The sequence below is a fragment of the Hyperolius riggenbachi genome, chromosome 4, assembly GCF_040937935.1.
Source record: "Hyperolius riggenbachi isolate aHypRig1 chromosome 4, aHypRig1.pri, whole genome shotgun sequence".
Taxonomy (NCBI): domain Eukaryota; kingdom Metazoa; phylum Chordata; class Amphibia; order Anura; family Hyperoliidae; genus Hyperolius; species Hyperolius riggenbachi.
The window spans coordinates 377,346,787-377,366,364 of NC_090649.1; the positions used below are offsets into that span (position 1 = coordinate 377,346,787).

Genomic DNA, 19,578 nt, shown 5'->3' on the forward strand with positions numbered 1-19,578 from the left:
TAAGGCAAGCCAGATAGCGTACTATTCTAAGAGGTGTGTCGGAGCACTTATTGCGATTGATTAGTGCTGATGTACTTTTGTTTTTATGCAGAACCACTGGTTTATACCACAACTTCAGATCAGAATTTTATAGCGTAATGTAATCCAAGTTGCAGTTTCATGATGTTTGGATGTTTGATCAAAGCAAGATTTGGTTCGGATATGACCTTTTTTGTATGGTTTGTAAAGTGGTGTTACGGGATTTAAAGTTTGTGCATATTTTATTCAGAAAATACCAAATATATGTAGAAGTGTCTGTTCTTATTACAGGAGCTACTGCTGATACAGCAGCTTGTAGTCCAAGACAATATGAAAGCTCTGTACTTGCTACAAATGTAAATTTACTAGCTTGCGCAGCAGTGTTTACTACAAGCCTGTAACAAATTCAGCATTGATGTTTGCTCACAGTGAAATCAACACTGGGACTGTCTGCAGCATTTTCAATTACATCTCATTAAATTGCAATTCAAGTGCATTTTATGCCTTTGGACTTGAAAGCATTTACAAAATTTAATACAGCCCATAAATATGAGCTGTTAATATACCATGTCATAGCGGTACTGGCTAGCATTTGCTGCCGCCATTGCTGCCTAGTAATAGAGCTCATTTTATGGGAGCAGAAATTCATGAATGGTAATGGAGCAATCTCAGCATTCCATGTGCAGGATGTGTCACTGATGTGCTTCTGTGTTGATTATATCATGAACACAACAACCAACGGAAAAAAAAGCAGACACTGCAGATTTTTGCTTTCCTCTAATAATGCATGAAGAGGAGCAATGAACCAGATTCTCCCTCTGCTGGTTGCTCTCCTCGTTTTTTGCTAAGATGGTGCTTTGCTATTCAAAATTCCCTTTTAAGGGCATTGAATGGATGCAGTGTCATACGGAGATGCAAAGCATTTATGCCAGGAGGGGTAGCATATGTTGTTATTCCTCCATTGTAAAGACACATTCTATTTGTGACAACATAAGGTTTGCAATGCATTAAACAGTGTTACAAATTAAAAAAAAAAACGCATGCACAAAAAGCTATAAATAAAATGAGGTGGCTGGAAGTGTTTGCTATATGTGCTGCCTCGTCTTTTTCATGTGCATGTACTGTACATGCTAGTAGCATTAAAAATGTATAAGTATGCTGGAAAATTAGAAAGCAACCTGTCAGTACATAGGAGCTGCAGCAATTATTATATTTTATCACTATGAAATGCCTTATTTGTGTCTCCTATTGAGGTGCATCACAATGTATGTTGACTTACCCATATAACATTTTATTTTTTTCACAAAATTAATTTAAAGCATATCTCCATTTCCCAAGATAAATATGCTTAATAGCCCAATCATATTATATTTAGGACAAATATTTTAATTAACTTATTGCTCAGACTAGCTAAGATTAGGCTGGTGTTTTCTCAGTTCACTGCAGAAGCTCTGCTGGTTTAATTAGGAAAGCTGCCTTGCATGGCTGTCTCAGCTGGTAGTGAGATGGGGGTGATTGCTCTCTACAATGTGTACACATACGCAGTATCCCGCTGGATGTGTAGTCTCCCTCCTTCCTGTAGACAGGATGTGTCTTTACATAAACCCAGCAAAGCAGACAGGTTGCTAAGGGATGCAGAAAATGTTACATCTTGTTTGATTCAGACATATTAAAGGGGACCTAAAGTAGGAGGGAAATGGAGGCTGACATTTATTTCCTGGATGCACATTGCTTGGTTGTCCTGGTTATCATCTGCCTTTAATACTTAGGGCTCATTCATACTACAGAACACTTGCACAAACGCGATTTCATACATGTGTTCCAATTACACAGAATGCACATCATTGTATGTACTTGCCGATGGGCGTCGATGCGGCGGCAGCTCCAGGACCACCTCACGCCGATTGGCGTAAGGACCTGCGGGCCTGTTTTGCAGAAGATCGCGCGCTGATACGCGCGCATCTCTGCTTGGTAGGTGGAGCAGAGCCTTCAGTCTCCCAGCGGCGATCGCCGCTAGGAGACTGTTAGACGGTGAAACTGCTGTCTTTTCAGTCCATACAGCACTGCGATCTAAGGCAGCACTGCACTGTGGACAGCCATGTGACACGGCTGTCCCCTCCAAAGGCTCGGGGGGGGGGGGGTGATCCGCTGTCATTAGGGTTGCAACGGTATGAAAATCCACGGTATGATAACCGTAAAAAAAAATACCACGGTATGACGGTATCACGGTATACGGTATTAAGCCTCAACTACACGCGTAGATGAGGCCCCGATCTGGTGGCTCGATTAGCCGCCGGATCGCCTCTTCCGCGTCCCCGCTCGCCGGATTCGATACCCGGTCGTCCCCGCGCCACTTATCTTCCGCTCGATTCCCTGCCATTGTCCCCTCGCGGGGAACGAGCAGGGAATCGGCAGTAGCAAGATCTGACCTGTCGGATCTTATCAATCGAGCCGCATTAGCGGCTCGATTGATAACACACATCGGAGCCTCATTTACGCGTGTAGATGAGGCTTAACACAATTCTCATTTCAATTATCCTGAGCCTGCATAATCTGTGTCTGTAAAATGCAACAGGTTCTCTTTAAAAATTAGCTTATCTGCCGTGGTGGCAGTCAGGTCACAGGTGACATGGGGAGAGATCAAACACATTAGACTTTGATTATGGTAGGATTAGATTGTGAGCTCCTATGAGGACAGTCAGTGACATGACTATGTGCTCTGTAATGTGCTGCAGAAGATGTCAGTGCTATATAAATAATATGGTAGGCCATTAGGCTATGACTATGGTAGGATTAGATTGTGAGCTCCTATGAGGGCAATCAGTGACATGACTTTAAACATTATAAAATCTTTACTGAAGCATTGTAAAAGAAATACATCATAATCTTAATACAGGTCATAGAGAGGGAAGTGAGAGAGAAGTAAGGGAAATACACAGCAGTCTGTGAGAGAAGGCAGGTAGGGACAGTAATGCTGGGTACACACTTTGCAATTTCTGGTCGAGCGATTATTTCCGACATGTTCGATCGGGTCTTGATCGATACAGCAGTCGATTTACTCATGTTAAAGGGAAGGTCCAAGCAAAATAAAAAAATGAGTTTCACTTACCTGGGGCTTCTACCAGCCCCATGCAGCCATCCTGTGCCCTCATAGTCACTCACTGCTGCTCCAGTCCCCCAGTGGCAGCTAGCCGACCTCGGAGGTCGGCGGGCCGCATTGCGTAAATTTTTACGCATTCCCGCTAGTGCAGGAACATTAACACATACGTTTTTACGCATTACTGGTTCATGCGTAAAAATGTACGCATTGAACCAGTAATGCGTAAAAATGTATGTGTCAATGTTCCTGCACTAGCGGGAATGCGTAAAAATGTACGCAATGCGTCCCGCCGACCTCCGAGGTCAGCAAGCTGCCAGTGGGGGACTGGAGCAGCAGTGAGTGACTACGAGGGCACAGGATGGCTGCATGGGGCTGGTAGAAGCCCCAGGTAAGTGAAACTCATTTTTTTATTTTGCTTGAACAATCCCTTTAAGTATGCAAAAACGGCTATATTGAGCGAAACCCAATTGAACATGGAAATAATCGGCCAAGATTGATCCTGCCGATCAAGTGGGAAATCGCAATGTGTGTACCCAGCATAAGAGATAGCAGAGAGAGAGAGAGAGAGAGAGATGCAAGAAAGTGGAAGGGGGGGGGGAAGAGTAAGGCAGATAGAGGAATGTAGGAGGGACAGATGCTGAAAAATGTGCGAGTCAGAGATAAGTGAGAGATGTCTCACCACAGGTGGTCCAGTGCAGCAGGGCAGGGGTTAAAGCACTTGGAAGGGGGAGGGTGAGAGGAGCATATGAGAAGCAGAGAAGCAAAGCAGGACAACAACAGGGCACCTAGACACAGGAACTTCCAGTGACAGGTTAGCTTGCTTATCTAAATATAGTACAGACCTTCCTCCCTGCTTCAGCGTCTCTGCTTCTGTCATCAAGAAACGGCTCATCTCTCCCCACCTCCTGTACAGCTCTGTCAGCTTAGTCTCTGCAGGTTTTCATACATACTGATGTGTCTAGCACGCACTTTCAAACAAGCCGGGCGGGAATGAGGGGGCGGCGCTCATCCTTACACCAGGAAGCTCTGCAGGGCTGTAATGTGAGCTCTGTCCTCATGCTTTAGCTGGCTGCTAACGTGATTGGCACGGATCTCCCTGCTGGCGATGTCCTCTAGAGACTATTTGCCGCTCAGAAGCGCCTCTGGCCGGGAGCTTTCTGCGTGTGCGTTCCAGCCGCGGCCAGGAGCACTCTGCATATGCGCTCCAGCCGCGGCATCACTTCCTATCCTGCGCGTCACCATCCGGCACCAATCAGCAAGCTTTGGGAGCTTGCTTTTCTAAAGGAGGGAGACAGAGAGTTGGGCAATAGCGGCGCGATGGCGGGGATTATGCGGAAGGCGGCGAAAACATTAAGAAACCGGTATTTCAAGAATCTTCATGATATGATTACCATGGACATTGAAACCACGGTAAACCGTCATACCGGTAAACCGCGACAACCCTAGCTGTCATAGGCTGAAGCCTATGACAGCCAATTACAGTGATTGGCTATCGGGGAAGGGAGAGGGGAATGTAAAATAAATACAAAAAAATAGCCACTTTTTATGAAAATAATACAATAAATATTTGCCCCCCCCAAAAAAGCCATTGGGGGAAGGGTGATCAGACCCCACCAACAGAAAGCTCTGTTGGTGGGGAGAAAAGGGGGGGGGGGTCACTTGTGTGCTAACATGTGCGGCCCTGCAGCGAGGCCTTAAAGCTGCAGTGGCCAATTTATTGAAAAATGGCCTGGTCTTTAGGCGGGTTTAACACTGCGGTCCTCAAGTGGTTAAAGCGCAGATATTAGCAGCTGCAACACCCATTAGGAAAACGTGCGTGGTGTGATGAAATGTTCCCCGATGTATTACATCGCAATGCATTGGAACGTACAGTTGTACTCTGAATGGTAACATGAAAGTCTATGGATTTTTATGTTACCATGTGGATCGCACACTGTCTGTGTGCAGTATGTAAAAACTGACAGGGCAGCACAAAGTGTGAACGAGACCGTAAACCCTGAACAAGCGGGCAGGTCAGGTGCTCTGACTGAAGTCTGACATGGTTGTTTCAGGTGTGCAATTCAGACACGGCAGATGACAGAAAGGTCAGCAGGACCTCCAGGCAATTGGCATTGCTTAAAAGTAAATAAATATGGCAGCCTCCATGTCCCTCTCCTTGCTGGTATCCATTAACCAGTGAGAAAAAGAGGAGAGCTCTGGGGATCACCAAGATGTATTGTGTTGTGATGGTTTCCCTCAAAATTACTAGAAATTAATAGAAAAGCAGCTGGAGACTAATGTTGAAAGAAAAAGAAAAAAGTGGCTCTCTGCTATAATTCCAAAGTGAAAAAAGCCAAGGTGGCACTTATTTTTATTGGCCCCCTATTTTTTTTATTTTTTACCCAAAGCAGCAATGGATCATTTCTGTATTAATTAACACTTAGGCACTGTGGCAGCTCTGATTGACCTCATACTATGGCTGACACTGCACATCTCTCTTCACCTCTGCTTTCTGTGACAGGGTGGCTCAGTTAACAGATGACACAATCTTTTAGTAGTCTTTGCAAGTGAAGAAAAATGCCATGACTGTTTTTTCAGAAAGAAGGCATGGCTAGCCAACAAAACCTGGATTTTGTGGCACAAGTAGACAGTTTTTAAACATGTTTTCCCTGCTACTGTATGATAAATACTGTCAGTGGCATACCTAGGGTTGAGGGGTTGGCACACTAAGTGCGTTGTAGCAAAATTTTGGAAGAAATGAAATAAATGGGCATAGCCATGACATGATGTGGGCAGAGCTAACAGTAATGTAACAATGTAACTCAAAGGCAGTGGGCCCAAGCTCCTTCCCAAAACACAGGCAAAGAGACCCTAGAGGTCATTAGAAAATGTTTACCCCACACAATACGGCTGTGTTATGTCCCCCATCCCCCCCCCCGAAAAAAAGACCCTCCGACACATGCAATGCAACAAAAGTTACTTCCAGCACATGCACTGTGGCAAATGTTACTTCTGACACATGAAATTTAGCAAATGTTAACTCTGACTTATAAGGGGTTGGAAGGTTTTTGTAAGGAAATGTAGAGGATGCAAACTCTTGACAACATTGCAATTATTTTCACCACATTATTTTCACCACAGCGGCTCTAAAGTCAGCGCTTATGGGTAGAAATCGATTAGTCAGGAGGTTTTGTCAAGATTTGATAAAAGAAAAATGGGCACTTGGGTTACAAGAGGGCAGCGGGCAAAATTGCAGAACTAAACCACCCAGCCAGGATATTTTGCTGTAAAGGCAGGAGGAGAGGGAACACTAATACAGCAATTTGAGTATCAACACTTTAGGGTAGAATGAAAATAACTATTATAATAGGCAATTAAATTCCACTCTGGCGCTTTGGAAGCAGTGCTTCCCCAATGCAGTGACTGAATTTACTCTTCAAGTGTAAAACAGTGATTTGGAGTCCAGAGAATGTCTGGGCATGCTGGGACGATGGAAACTGTTGTTCCCCTGCATGTTCCTCAGAAGAGCAGTAAATGTCGTGTAAGATGAGCAATACAGAGTCAGGGGCCTCATCAGTCCTGGCGCCGCTCACCTGATCAATCCTGACAGCCAGGGCATCCGGTTCACTGAATACTGGGGCACACATAGTGCCACACTCATATGGCAGCAGCCTGAGCACAGGGTGTAAAGACTGGTACCGTGGAGCCATGCTACGGGCACCAGGCATGCCTCCTCACCCTATCCACCCTCCTTGCATGCACATTGGAGTGTAACTGATGGCGACTGTGGCAATTACCAGAGAAGATTGCAGAAGAATGGAGCAGCCTGGGAGGACAGTGAGGGAGCCCATGGCTTACATGGGGCTGGATGAAGACCCAGGTAAGTATAAATGCTTTGGTTTATAAAGTCTCAGGTACACTTTAAGGAAAGAGATACCAGTAACTATTGTTAACCACTGCCATGCAAGGAGTGGGGTGGAGTGGGGGTACGGGGGGTGCATGCACCATTTTGATTTTAAATTCACAGTATTGAAATAAATAAAATAGTACTAATCAAGGCAGAGCTTGCCCTGTCTAATAATCTCACATTAGACCACCACCTCTACAGCAACAGTAGCTGCACTGAGTCACCCACTGTACATTCACCGTTGTGCTGATATTGGTGCAGCTGCTGCTTCTCCCTCCCCATGTCGCCGTGAAATCTTACAGGACCCTGGAGTGTTGAGCCTGGTCTTGAGGTCTCTTCTCTCTGACGGTCTAAAATCTGTGCCATGTGACGTAATGATGCCGTGCTGCCTTGATGCTCCGGCTCTGCCAACAGACTGGCCCTACCCTCCCTGACTCAACTCCTGGGTCCCAAACCTGAGCGGGCGGTGGCAGCACATGATACAAAGCGCGGTGTTGGTATGCACTTGTTGCCGCATGGGTGAGGGTGCGTGAATGGGTGGGGTTGGGGTCAAAGCATAGCGGTGTTTGCCTTCAGTGTGGTTTAGGCTGTAATAGAAAGGAGGCTGGGAAAAACTTTGAGCATGGACACACTCCAGCGGTGACCCTTAGCCAACTGCGCTGCCTTCACGCGATGGCCTGGAGTGCTTTTGGCAAAAAACAGCGCTGCAGCACCCCCTAGGTATGGCTACATCATGAGCGGGGGTCACCTCTGCCACCCCGCAGTAGGTATGCCACTGATTGCTGTATAGATGTTTGTATTAGTGGAGCAATTCTTTAACAGTAAAAAAAAGTATTTTAAGTTCTTACAGAGGTGTTGTATTTTTGTCTAACTGATAAACCTGGTGGACTTCTCTTCCCTGTTCATAATGTCATGTTTGATCTGTTTTGTTTTTATACAGAATTTTTTGGGTCAATGCTTATTGAGGATTAATGCAATATAGAAATGGTCGGCAACGCCAATGTGGCGTTTATTGGTAATCGCATCAGTCAATACATGCAGTTGGAATAAGCCTATTGGCTAAAAGTCCATACCAGTGTGGGTGCTGCAATAGTGGGTGCTGGTAAGCCTAACGGTAGTTTCAGTAGGTAGCGCTTCTTCCGAGGCTAATAGTATACTAGCTATTAGGAATCGCTCCTGGAGTTTTCCGTCAGACCTAGGGTTGCCGCGGTATACCGTTATGATGATATACCGCGGTAATCATACCATGCACAATCTCGTTTTACCAGTTTTCGGGGGGAAGGGCTACCGGGGGCGGAGCGACGTAGCGGTGAGAATGCGACGTAGCGGCGGGCGAATGAACAGCGGCTAGGAAAAACAAATACTCACTTGCCGGCAGCCGGGTAGTCCTGCACGAAGTACTAGCTTCATTGTACTTCCTGTTCTTGTCCTATTTCCCTGAAACAGCGCCCCCTCGGTGCTGTTACAAGGAGATGATGCAAGAACAGGAAGTAGAATGAAGCTAGTACAGCGTGCAAGATCACCCAGCTGCCGGCAAGTGAGTATTTGTTTTGTACCCCCTGCTGCTGCACCCCCCCCCCCCCCCCTGGCTCTCTATACTGCGGGCACCTATCCTGGCTAGACTTGTCCCAGGCTCTCTATACTGCAGGCACCAATCCTGGCTAAACCTATCCCTGGCTCTCTATACTGCGGGCACCAATCCTGGCTACACCTACCCTGGCTCTCTATACTGCGGGCACCAATCCTGGCTACACCTATCCCTGGCTACCTATGCTGCAGGCACCTATCCTGGCTACACCTATCTCTGGTTCTCTATACTGCGGGCACCAATCCTGGCTAAACCTATCCCTGGCTCTCTACTGCGGGAGCCAATCCTGGCTACACCTATGTCTGGCTCTCTGTACTGCAGGCACCAATCCTGGCTCCATCTATCCCTGGCTCTCTCTACTGCGGGCACCAATCCTGGCTACACCTATCCCTGGCTACCTATGCTGCGGGCACCTATCCTGGCTACACCTATGCCTGGCTCTCTGTGCTGCAGGCACCAATCCTGGCTCCACCTATTCCTGGCTCTCTCTACTGCGGGCACCAATCCTGGTCCAAATAATTGTTTAATACCGTATACCGTAATACCGTGGTATTTTTTTGATGGTTATCATACCGTGGAATTTCATACCTAGTCAGACCCTAATAGTGGGCCGTAGTGCCGACCACTCTATCCTTTACCTGTAAAATTGTTACTGAGGATTAATCCCATAATCTTGATGATCGGATGCTTTTTTATGCTTCTTGACAACCTTATAACATAGATTGTCAGTGGCTGGTAAGCCTTGCTTCATTTTAGGTATGGGCAACACTTCTTATATGCATGAACACTGAGGTATTTGAAAGAGACTGCTTGCAGTGAAATATTGATTAGAATTTGATTGCACAAGGAATTTCAGCAGAACTAGTTGATTTATTGGTTCCAATTATAGCCATTTATATTGGAGCTGTTGTTTCTCTTCTTGTGAAAACCCTGAGGTATTTGTTCACTATGATTCAGACCACTGACAAATGGGTAACAGGTCCCCAGTACTCAGCCACTGGAATGGGGGGGCTTGCCTGATCATTCTTTTATCAGTGTAATCAAATAGATTTTTGGCTGATGGCAATCATCGCAGACAGCCATAGATGCATGAAAATAATTTTTATATTTTATTTATTTATTTATTTATTTTGCTTATGGATTCTTTAAAGTCTGCATGGCTGGAGGTGAATAATCCATTCCATTCATTCACTAATAACTTTTTCACTACTTTATCACCACTAACAGGAAAAAATTGAGAAAAAAATGGACAAAAAAATGTGTACCGTAATGAAAACCAACATGTTTTATTTGCCCATTTGTCCCTATCACAATGTATGGCGACAATATTTTATTTGGAAATAAAGGTGTATTTTTTTCAGTTTTGCGTCCATCACCAATTACAAGCACTTTTTTTGCAAAAAAAAAAAAAAAAAAAATGTAATATACACCCTTGACATACATATTAAAAAAAGTTTAGTCCCTAATTTAACTATTTATGTATTTTTTTAATTTTTTTTTTTAAATGTCACCTTTTTTTTAATTCTAGGTTTTATTTCGGTAACTATGGGAGGCGAGGTTAGGAGTTAATTAATGCTATTTTAAATGTATTTAAAATAGCATTGCAGTTTTAAGGTGTCATTTTTTTTTTTTAGCCACTTGATGTCCCCCACACTTTTTTTTAACGCAACGCATGTATGCAATTCATTGATTTTTGTCAATGAAAGCCGGCATCTCATTGATGCCGGTTTTCAGTGATATCAAGCACTTGGATCAGTAAATAGGAACTGAGTTCCTGTTCACTGATCTGTATACTAACAGATCACCACAAGAACAGCGCACCGGAGCCGACAGGAGCGAGCGCAGTAGCAATTGCGGCAATAGATTACTATCTACGTCATTTAGAGAGAAGTGACATCCTTCCCTGTTCAGCTGCCTGTAACAGCTGATTTTTTATCCTCTCCAATTGTTTAAAAGCCTGTTCTGTAAAAGCCTGTTAGTGGAGCCAGCAGATATCTTAGGTAAATAAATAAGCAGCTTCCTCCGTATTTCTCTTACTTAGGTTCCTTTAAGAGGCCACTCCTGATTGTCTTCAACCTAGATTTGTGTAACTATGGCCTGATTCTCTTGGAACCTTGTGGTAACTGCAGTTAGGCCGCAGTGTTAATAATAGACACATGTTGATAACACTGACAGGTTTGCTTTAGGTTATGTTAGCATGCCAGCATGCAGCAGAGCTAAATCTATGTACATAATTAAATTGTCAGTAAAATTATTTATTAGTGATGGTTTTGAGTGGCAGCACATTGGTGATTTACTGGTCGGGCACCATGTCTTGCTGTACGGAGAGGGGAGGAGGAAGTAGATTGCTGTGAAATAGAGTATGTTTTGATTTACATTATTTCTGTAAAACCATATGTGTATTGTGACCTATTACTGGAAGGGAATAATCACAACAGATGGACAATTCTAGATCTCTTTTGATTTATTTGTCACAGTTATATTTAATTTCAATTGATGGAAATATTTTTATTTTCACCTAAGAGTACTGAAAAAATAAAATGTTCCTTCACAATTGCCATGTGGTTGGGCCCCGTATGAGATTTAGTCTGATATAAAATTATGCAGTCAGTTACCAGACTGTTCCGTGATCACAAACAGTTCAAGACACATGCCAAAAAATGAGGACTGGTTTCACCTATGTTAGGTGCAATTGTCCTGTGGCAAGAGAGCCCAGGGCAGGACAGTCGCACCACACCATTCCCCACCCTGCAGCAGAGTGCGCTGACAGGGTAACATGCAGAGCTCCACCCCCTGAACAGTGATGTGCTCCCTGCTTGACAGGAAGTACATCACTGTTTTTCGTACCGCCACCACAACAATCTACATAGATTGTTGTGCTACCATATATTCCAGTGCAAATGCCTGCCATGCTGTACTGATCGGCAATGCACTGCACCGCAGATAGTGTGTCATGTCTCATTGAGACTAATGGCCACTGCAACTGGGGAGCGGTGAGCAACGCAGTGAGTGTGAAAGTAGCCTCAGTGTTAGCTTTGTAAGGTGCTATCACCAAAAATACTAAAAAAAAAAAAAAGACCCAAAAACCATACTAGAGATTTGAGTACTATTTTATAATCATAAAATATATAAAACGAACCTCCCCTAAGGAGGTTCATAAATAGTGGGGGCTATTGGGGGAGCTACATTTCCTGGCAAGCTTTATGGCTGCCAGGAACACGTGGCACTATCATGGGCACTTCATTCTGCAGCACCTGCAGGTCTGGCTGAAGTAGATGCAGAGCGCATAGAAACATTTCACTATCTCTCTCTGTCAGTGGCACAACACAGTGCAGTACTCATCATGTTAACACAATTTTATTGTGTATTCATGTGTTGTTTTTTTAGCAAGAAATTTGAAAATAAGCCAATGGAAGGTTCACACTAGGGTGTTGTGTCCTCTGAAGGTAAAATTTGCATTGTTATTTAAAGGACTACTATCCCGAAAAATTGTAAAATTTAACCACTTTCCCCACCACTGCAGTATATCTACGTCAGCTGTGGCACCCTCCAAGCCACAGCGACGTAGATATACTGACCTGGCTGCAGCCCTGCTGTGCACGATCGGGTGCACTTCAGAGCGCACCCTCCGGCACTGTCAGCTGCAATACTAATTGGTGGAAGGGAACATGTTCCCTTTTGGCCAATTAGTCCACCCCCCTCCCATGAATGATCGCTGCAGTAGTGAACTGCAGCGATCCTTCATCTGTCCCCTCGGCGCACAAATAGTTAAAAAAAATCATCCAGCAAGCAGCCTCACTCACCTACCTCGTTCCTGCAATGATCCTGAAGCCTGATCCTCCGATCACCGCTCTGCATTCAGCCGCGTATTGCCGGTGACCCGGGTCCCGGCTTGATGACGTCATCAAGCTGGGACCTGGGTTACCGGCAATATGCGGCTGACTGCAGAACGGAGAATAGAGGATCGGGCTTCAGGACAGTCGCAGGAACGAGGTAGGTGAGTGAGGCTGCTTGCTGGATGATTTTTTTTAGGATTTCTGCACGGAGGGGGCTGCCTCATGGGGGGGGGGGGGGGGGGCATCTGGCTATCGATCCTGGGGGGTGGGGGTAGCATAAATAAAAGGGGGGTTTACATATTTGTTGGGGGGCATCTAATTGACTAAGGGGAGTGGGGGTTTACTAATTTGGTGCATCTGGGCAACTGGGGGGGCAGTAATCATATATTGGGGGCACATTTGGCTATAATGGGGGGGCAGCACTAATCCTGGGGGTACATCTGGCCATAATGGGGTTAATCCTGATCCGGGGACACATATGGCTATAAAGAGGGGCACTATTCCTGAGGGTGCGTCTGTCAATCTATTCTGGGGCTGTCAAACGCAGTAGACACATGTGGCTATGCTAGGGGGGGCTGATATTGGGGACACATCTGACTATACTGGGGGAGGCGGTGATACTGGGGACACATCTGGATATCTATACTGGGGCGACTTTAACTGGTGGCACAGTTTTTTATGTCAATCGCACTTTTTATTTCCAAACAGGAATTGGTCAAAATTGAGAAACAATGCATTTTTTAATAATTTTCCCACTTTTTCACATTAAAATGCATAGAGAGGAACATTTTACTTTGTACCAAATACCCCCAATGAAAGCTTAGTTTGTCTTGAAAAAAACGATATATAGATAATTTAAGTGGCACGAGTACAGATGAAGTTATTGCTGATTAAAAAGGGACACCGCTAAAGTGTCAAAACTGCTCTGTTCAATAAGGGGAAAACAAGGTCTGGATGCGAAGTGGTTAAAATATGTGTAAACCTTTACAAATAAGAAGCATGTTTCTTCCAGAGTAAAATGAGCCATAAATTACCTTTCTCCTATGTTTCTGTCACTTACAGCAGGCAGGAGAAATCTGACATTACCGACAGGTTTTGGGCTAGTCCATCTCTCCACAGGGGATTCTCAGTGTGGCCTTTGCTGTATATAAAGACACTCCTTGAAAAAGATTTTTATAAAGCTGCTGGCCAGCCTGTGTTCTTGCTGCACATTTTTTTGGCAGTTGGACAGAGCAACTGACATTCACGAAGTGCTTTTGAAAATGAACAAAACCCTTAGAATCCCCCATGAGCAGATGAGCTAGTCCAAAACTTTTGTAAAATTTCTACTACCTATTGTAAGTGACAGAAACCTAGTAGAAAAGTAATTTATGGCTCATTTTGACTCTGAAAGAAATGTACTTCTTATTTGTATGTGTTTGCATGTAGTTTTAAAGAGACACTGAAGTCTCTTAAAAATCATCTTTTTATTATAAAATCCTGTGTAATATGCCCTGTGCCCTACCTAAACCGCCACATCCCCGGCATTGAAATCTATCTAAATCCCCCCTAACTCTCCCCTCCCTCTCCCCCGCAAAATCCACAACTTTCTTGGTCTTGGATTTTGCTGCCCTGTACTCTTTCGTGTGAGGCAGAGCTATGAGCTGCAGCCCTGCCTCACACGTGTCTGTCAGCGGCGGATCTCCGCCTCTCCCTCCAGTCTTCCTTCACTGAGAGGGGCGGGGGAGAGGCGGCGATCCGGGCTGATAGACGCGCTGAGAGGCAGAGCTGCGGCTCATAGCTCTGCTTCTCATGGAAGCGCTGCCCGGATTGCCCCTCGGGGAGTTTGGGGGGATTTAGTTAGATTAGAGCGGCGGGATGCCGCGGTTTAGGTAGGGCTGTCATATTACACAGGATTTTATCATAAAAAGATGATTTTTTTGAGACTTCAGAGTCTCTTTAAATTTTACGATTTTCGAGATAATGGTCCTTTAAGTGGGCAATGCAGCACATTTAGTGAACATACAGTCAATGAAAATAATGCTTCACTGTAACTGTAAACCTGCATGTTGTCCGATGTCGTCCCAGCATGCCTCAATGTAAGGCTGACAGATTACACTGCACTGCACTGCTACCACGCCATTGTGAATGTACTATTACAATATACTTTCCTTACACTAGCACACAATGTACTGCAGTGCCCCAGTGTGAACCTAGCCATACTAGAACAGACACATCTTTCTTTTGTGGGAAAGGTTATGTGGGGAAATAAAAAGAGATTGATTATACGCCAGTAACATTGCTGATAAACTGAAATAAATACTTTTTTTTTTTTAAAGAGGAAAGCTAAAATTAACAGATTTTAAATCTAAAATAGAATTTTTCCACATCTTGAAAAATACTGATATGTTTATTAGTTCCCCCAAAAAACATTGGTCTTAAATTATGAAGGGAACTTTGGATTAAGACTAGGACATGCATTACATTGTGAGCTTCTGTGAAGGACATGACTATGTACTCTGTAAAACAATGCAGAATATGTCCACTCTATATAACTAAATAATAATACGTTTTCTTAGCTGTAGTTGGAATATCATTACAGTCCCTTATACTGGGTACACACCATACGATTTTCATTTCTGATTCCGTTTTCCGATTAGTTTGCACTGATGCATTTTCTTTTCTAGAGCAAACATCTTCTAGTTTAATTTCAGATGTACTCTGTGTTATTACATGCCTCTTTATGACTCCATGAATTCATTGATTTTTTTTCTGGTATGACACGACCCTCTTGAAATTTGAAATGAATCAATATTTCTATAACTAATTAAATAGTTTAAAGGTTTAAAGAACACTGAGAAAGCTTTTTGTAAACATCAGTGAACAACAACACTATGGTAGTTGCAGAAAATTCTGAAGAAGCAAACCAGTGACTTCAGCACTAATAAACTCTTTTCATTACTTTATTAAATATGCATGTATGTATTATAAGACAATGGAGATGTTATCTTCAAAACTAGGTTTTCTTCTTAGTATTTCAGGAAATCAATCATTGCAGCCTCATTAACTTAAGTATTGTTACTTACACGTCTTTGGGTGAACTTATGTCTTGATATGCTCATAAGAAATGTCCTTGTAGTCCCCATGTCCTATTATAAATATTTACATTGTATACATGGCTACCTCAAAAACAGAACTATTGTATTTTTTGGAATATAAGGCACTCTGGACTAAAGAGGTGCACCTAGGTTTAGAGGATAAAAGCCAGAGGAAAAAATATAATAAACCTGGTGCATCCATGGTTCAGGGGCATCTTGTAGATGTCCCCCTCCCCTCCCCCCCCCAATTATTATGTCCCCCTTTTACCTCTTGTTTCCCCCTTGTACCTCTTGTGTCCCCGTGTTTGACTCTGCCCCCATTGTTTCCTCCTCTGTCCCTTTTTGTGTCCTTCTCTGTCCCCTTGTGTCTTTCTCCCTGCCCCTTTGTGTCCTTCTGTGTCCTCTATTGTCCCCTTTGTGTCCTCCTCTGTGCCCATGTCCTTGTTTGTCCCCTGTCATAATTTTTTGTCCTCATGTCCTCCTTTTTGTCCACTTGTCCTCGTTTGTCCCCCTGTTTCTTCCTGTTTGTCCCCATGTCCTCATTTTTGTCTGCCTGTATCCTGGTTTGACCCCCTGTGTCCTAGTTGGTCCCCCTGTGTCCTCCTTTTTGTCCCCCTGTATCCTCATGTTTGTCCCCCCTGTGTGCCCCATTTGTCTTCCTCTGTCCCCCTTTGTGCCCCGTTTGTCTTTCTCTGTCTTCCTGTGCGCCCCGTTTTCTTCCTCTATCCCTCTTGGTGCCCCATGTGTCCCCCTCTACTCCCCCGTGCATAGTTAAAAGCAGCGGTGGCGCATCTCACCTTATCCATCAGCTCCCGCGGCGATCATCCTTTTTGTCCTCCTCTGCTCCCCCGTGCATAGTTAGAAGCTGCAGCGCATATCACCTAATCCATCAGCACCTGTGGTGATCAGACACCTCTCTTCTCCCTCACTGTTCCCTTAGTGCTGGCTTCTGCTGATCGCGTCATTACACGTGACCCGCACTAGGAGAACAACGAGGGAGAGGTCTCTGATTGCCAGGGGAGCTGACAGGTCAGGTGCTATGCGCCACTGCTGCTATTAACTATGCACGAGGGAGCTGAGGACATGGGGACAATACAGGGAATCCCTGACATGGCGGTAAGTCGGTGGCTCATATCGGAGCGTTCATAAGTTGGGGACTCCCTGTATTTGGAATTTGAAAGACAAAGTGACTTTTTTTCCCCTTTTTTAAGGGAGAAGCAGTATCTTATTTTCAAAGAATACAGTATTTTACTTGATATCAAAATAATACATTCAGTAAACTATAGTATATGTTTTGGTTTTTTTGCCATTTCCCATTAAACAAGGACAAGATATTTATTTTTTATGGGTCCTTGTAGAGAGAATAAACTATGTAAGTAAGTACACACAGTACACACAGCCCCATGTAGAGCCACTGAAGCGAATACATTTTGCCATTTTTACCTTGTAATTTGCTTCAGGAGTCTCAGCAGAAGTAAACCGCCGCAAACCGAGGGCTTTAGACCCCCCAAATCCAGGGGCAAACATCCACGACCAACTTGGTCGTGGATTCTGCTGCCCTGAGAGGCAGAGCTTTCAGCTGCAGCTCTGCCTCTCCTGACAACAATCACTGTGCGGATCTCCACCTTTCCCCTACTTCTCTCTGTGAAGGAAGAGTGGGAGGGGTGGGGAGAGGCGGCGATCCACCGCGATTTACATCAGTAGAGGCAGAGCTAAAGCTGAAAGCTCTGCCTCTTTCAGGAAACACTCCCCGGGGATTTGGGGGGTCTAAAGCCCTCGTTTTGCAGCGGCGATGCGGCGGTTTACTCCTGCTGAGACTCCTGAAGTGAATTACAAGGTAAAAGTGGCAAAATGTATTCGCTTCAGAGTCTCTTTAAGGACCGTGGTGTTAAACCCCCTAGTGACCAGGCCATTTTTTAATAATTAGACTACTGCAACTTTAAGGCCTCGCTGCAGGGCCGCACAACTGAGCACACAAGTGATATCGCCCCCCCCCCCCTTTCTGCCCACCAACAGAGCTTTCTGTTGGTGGGCTCTGATCGCTCCCAGGATGTGTTTAGTTTTTTTTTTATATTTATTCTATTTTTTTAAAATAAATAAACATATTTTATTATTTATTTTTTTAATGCTCCCTCCCTCCTCCAACTAGCCAATGACAGCGATCGGCTGTCATAGACTCCAGCCTATGACAGCGGACCACTCCTGCGTGTCTCGGGGCAGCTGTGTCATGTTACAGATGTAGGAATTTTTTTTTTTTTTAATGTTTTTTTTTGTCCACTAGATGTCCCCATACAGCCTCCAGAATTACTGCGTTCTAAGTTAGTGGTGACAGTCTCTTTTATTTGCAATAAATTATCATGGTAACCGGTGGTAACAATGATCATTCATTCATTAGATACTTTGATTGGCTTTAGGGGAACACATCTTCCCATTCACCGCCATGCCTTGCCCGTAAACATACAGTATATATGTATATATTCTATATATATTATATATATATATATATATATATATATATATATATATATATACTGGACCTTAGGCCCGTTACAATAACGGGTGCCAGGCTTCGGGCGCTACACCCCTTACACCCGCCCCACCTCGATCGCCACCGCAATGCCCGCACGGTCAGCAAGAATTGCGCACACCCGCAACGCATATGCTCCCACACGCCACAATGGCCACGACGTACACACGCCGCAATGCTGCAAAGCCTGAGCGCAAACCCGCCCCCTGCACCTGTCCTTTGCTATCCAATGCCTGCCTGTGTGCCGTGAATGCACGCTGGCATGGGCACAGGGATACAGGAGGATGCAGGGGCACAGGGAAATTATTATAGGGGGAAAGAAAGAGGCACAAAGGAGGACAGAAAGAGGCACAAAGGGGACAGAAAGAGGCACGGGAGGACAAAAGGAGACAGACGGGGACCGAAGGACGCACAGGGGGACAGGTGGAAGCACAGAGGGACCAAAGAAGGCACAAAGGGGAATAGAAGGAGACACAGGGAGACAGGAGGAGGCACATGGAGACAGGAGTCGCAGGAGGACAGAAAGTAACAGGGGGACCAAAGGAGGCACAGGGGACAGAGGTGGCACAGGGAGACTGAAGGAGGCATATGGAGACAAGAGGCACAGGGGGACAGAAGGAGGCACAAAAAGGCAGAGGAAGTGAGGGGGACAGAGGGAGGCTCAAAGGGGGACAGAAGAAGGCACAAAGGAGGACAGAAGGAAGCACAGGGGGGGGGGGAGAGGTGGCACAGAGGGACACAGTGGCTTCTGCCAGCAATTTACACTGCCAGAGCTTGTGATGTCTGCTCAGGCTGCTGCTCCTCGGGACACATAAACATCCTGCTGCTGCACAAACGCAGCAGAAGCAGGTAATAGAACATCCATGGGGCAGGGCTTAGTCAGTGGCATGGCGCCCCCAGGACCTATGGCAGCCCAGGCAGTGGACTGGAATGCCTGTGCCTAAAAACGCCCCTGTTGCTATCAAATTAGTCCCTGGCTGTACCATGTGCTTACATTAGAGCTGTATGGACAGGAAGTGAGGGCAATATTAATGTTTAAAGCAGTAACAATAACAACAGAAGAGATAATCCTTCTCCATTTCATCTTGAAATATGTGATTTGAAGAACATTGCTTCATATGTGCAATATGATGAAGTGCATAAAACTGAAACAAATCTGCAACTAATGACAGTCCGCTTCCTGCTACCCATTTAGAAACCAAATTCATAGCACATTTCTTAAACAGGTTTTAAATCTAGGCTATTTTAGACTCTTTTATTAGGTTTTCATATCAAGATAAAGGCACAGTCTGTGAATGAGACTGAAAGCTAGACAGTGTGGAAAGTAAAATAATGAGCAGTGATGTCAGCTCTCAGAACTGAGGATTGTCTTCATCATTTGAATCTTGGTTGTGATATAAATGTATAATGAAACCTATAAAGCAGAAATGGGACATTATAAATATCTGCAGAGGAGACGTACAGTATAAAAATGAGAATCCTTGATATTTTTATTAAGGAATATGTGATTCTTCCAGTAACATTTCTTTCTTTAATCTCTTTGCTT

At 44.6% G+C, this 19,578-nt stretch overlaps 1 protein-coding gene across 5 annotated transcripts in view; it reads left to right on the plus strand.

The window, feature by feature from the left end:
- The window catches only part of KIF26B (kinesin family member 26B), a 568,793-nt gene that overhangs the window by 434,253 nt on the left and 114,962 nt on the right, over positions 1–19,578 (plus strand). The gene's annotated exons all lie outside the window — the stretch shown is intronic.